This window comes from Mus pahari, chromosome 2 (assembly GCF_900095145.1).
Source record: "Mus pahari chromosome 2, PAHARI_EIJ_v1.1, whole genome shotgun sequence".
Classification (NCBI taxonomy): domain Eukaryota; kingdom Metazoa; phylum Chordata; class Mammalia; order Rodentia; family Muridae; genus Mus; species Mus pahari.
In genome coordinates, this window is record NC_034591.1 from 153,311,755 (window position 1) to 153,314,860 (window position 3,106).

The 3,106-nt window shown below is 39.8% G+C and overlaps 1 protein-coding gene across 1 annotated transcript in view; it reads right to left on the reverse strand.

Moving 5' to 3' along the window:
• Nucleotides 1-3,106, reverse strand: part of Lmo3 (LIM domain only 3) — a 129,064-nt gene that overhangs the window by 59,696 nt on the left and 66,262 nt on the right. The gene's annotated exons all lie outside the window — the stretch shown is intronic.

A 3,106-nucleotide genomic window follows, 5' to 3' on the forward strand; every position in this document is an offset into this window, starting at 1 on the left:
TCTGCTCTAACCTTTGTAGTGACGCCAATTTTAATGGTGCATTCAGACCATTGACAGAGCTGTGTTTCTCCCCCAGCCTCTCCCCTCTCTTCTCCACACTCCATCCCTCCCACTCCCTTAACCCTCAGAAACAAAAGGGTAAAAAAAAAAAAAAAAAAAAAAAAAAACCCTCCAACTTGTATAGTTTGTACTTTTGATAAAAGGTTTGGATGATGAGCCGTGGCATGGCCGCTTCCTTTCTAATGTCTTTTTATCTGTATTAATTCCTCAGATGAAAACTTTAAGGAACAATGAAGGAGAGAGGTGCCGCTCTGAACCGGTGAGAAGAAAAAAATTACACAGCACACCTGGGACAGATGAAGCCAAACTAGTGCTTTTATAATGCCAATCAGCGCGGCTGTTATCATCCCTCTAATTAGGAAAGCTGCCTAAAACAGAGCGCACTTGGGGAAATGGTAATGTTATGGTTTTGCACTTAAAAGGAGGCACATTTCCTGAGCTGTAAGGATCTGGGATTGGGGCTGACAAGTCCTTTAATTAATGGCAGGATTCCCTGTGTGTGCAAGTGTGTGTGCTTGTTTTAATTCATAAAAGTGGACAAAGGGTTCCAGGAAGGGGGCTGCTGTGGGAAGGGAGGGGAGAATCCATTAGTTGAAGATGAGCACAGTTCAGAGCTACATTCATTTTTCTCTCTCTTTTTTTTTAAATCCCCAAGGGACTAAGGTGCAGAACTGGAGTGAGCTGTTCCCCAACTCCTGGTTTTGAACCCTGGACTGAATAAAAGCTTAAGACCACAAGACAAACACAAAGTTTATAGATAACTCCTTTTTCAAGTGTAGTGTCTCTGCTACAGTCCTTGCTACTCTCTCCTTGGGAAGGTGCCCTCCAAGGTTCACCTTGGCTCCTCTGTGCAGTTCCCTATTCAGGAGGGCCTGGGTTCTTCTTCAGTGTTCTGGTATGGAAGACACTGGTATGGAAGACATAGGTGGTATCCCTCAGTGTTGACATTGGTATGGAAGACATAGGTGGTATCAATTATTCCAGGACCTAGATCACTCCTTTCCTTTTAAAATGTGACCAAGCATCCTAAGAAAGAGTGATGGTGTTTGGTTTTTGGAAGGTTTTTAAACTGGGCACTTTGAAGCTGTCAGGAAGCATTGGCTGTACACACTGTTTTAAATAGCCTTTCCATGCTCAGGAGCTACTACTCCCCCACTAACTCCTAAAACTGCTTCAACATTTCCCCTCTCCTGCCCTCTGCGTGCTTCACCAATGTGTACGTAGCTGTTCTTGGGTATAGATGGTGCATGCTAGGGGGATTGTTTGAAAGGTTAATAGCCATAAGATCCTGTCCTCATCTGACATATTTTATAATTTATTTTTATCAAAAATGAATTTCAAATATTCTGTTGCCATCTCAGACATACCAGCATACAGCCTAAAAATAGGTACAGTTACCAGAGCTACGGTGATGGATCGAACACATTTATCTGCCATCAAACTCATGTTCTTGACTTGGGAATCTCTCTGTGAAACACAGGGCATTTCTGAGGAAAGGAAAGACCAGCGACTGAATGAAACGTTAAACTTATCCTCCTAAGGAAAGAATAGTTTTACAATCATGTTTTAATTTTCTTTTGTATTTTATACCTTTGACATTTTGTGGACAAATTTAAGGAGCAGCAAGGTTGTTGACAGGCCTGGGGTGAGGACAGAAGGACTAAGCGTTTTCTTTATTCAAACAAGGCAGAAAGTGAAACCACATAGTCCAATGGTCAGTGTCTCAATAAGATGAGAATAAACAGAAAGAGGCTCTGCATCTTATTTATATTTTATCAGAGGTTATTGCTGTAGCACGTGAAGCACAATAAATAGCATTCTGTTAGCAGCCATTTGAAAAAAAATGTTCATCACTTTCAAATAAAATTACTTCCCCAACAAAGTGTATGCTTTATTTCTCCTCATGTTCCTCCAAGGAGCTGAGAAATGGAGGATGTTTTAAATGCCCTCACACAAGCTATTTAACTAATAAACAAGTCAAGCCAGCGTTAATCACTGACCACCTCCTACCATGGGACAGACACACACACACACACATACACACACACACACACACACACACTTTAATTTAAAAGAACAATGGATAATAATGTGAAAAGAAAATGCAGCAGCTGAGATCTTATTTACAGGATCTAGCGGGGAATACACTTCAGCCAAAAAAAAAAAAAAAAAAGATATTATGATATGCAGCACTTTGGTTTATAAGAAAGCAAAGAACAGAATCTCGAAGTCATCTGGCTGGCTTGAGATGTCTCTCAGAGTCACTCCATTAAAGCAAATTGCTCTCATCTTAAATAACACTGCACAACCAAACAAGACCTTTAAGAGTAGTCAATATTCAAAATGGCCTACCCAAGCATTTGTTACATCTTCCAGTTTCATGGATATAGCAACAGACTTGTTTTGATGTAAAACCACCTAAGTGATGTATGTCATGGCCCCACTACTTCCCCTACAACTTCTACATGTTTGCATTTCTAGAATAAAAGACATCTTATCTTTGTCTAGAAAACGGAGGTGTCTTTGGAATCTGCTCAAACATACTAACATTTATCCCGATCCTTTCAAGACTAACCCTTGTCATCTCTTCATATTTCAGAGGCAAAGTGTAATGTGTTTATCTTGGTTGGATTCTTTGGAGGTTGGATGTATACAACGTGCTATAGACAGCACTTGATTCACTCCCTGCTGACTGCTCTTCTGTGAGTCTGGACTGTGCTTGGAAAGTTTACATCCATGTGGATGAGAGCCAGGTCTGGTTCACAGTGTGGTGTCCAAAGAACTATATTTTGAGTTGAGTATGGTCTGTCCTGTCTTTATTTCCCTAAAGGACATGACTTTCAATGCAGTTACACTAATTGTCTTCTCCTGAACCACCACCCCATATTTTAATCCAAGAAATAGGTGGAAGGATTCCAATCAAAGTTCAAATACATGTCTCTTTTTGTGTTAGGCCCTTGAACTCATGAAGATAAGGCCAAGCTTTTATATATATATATATATATATATATATATATATATATATATATATATATATATATATACT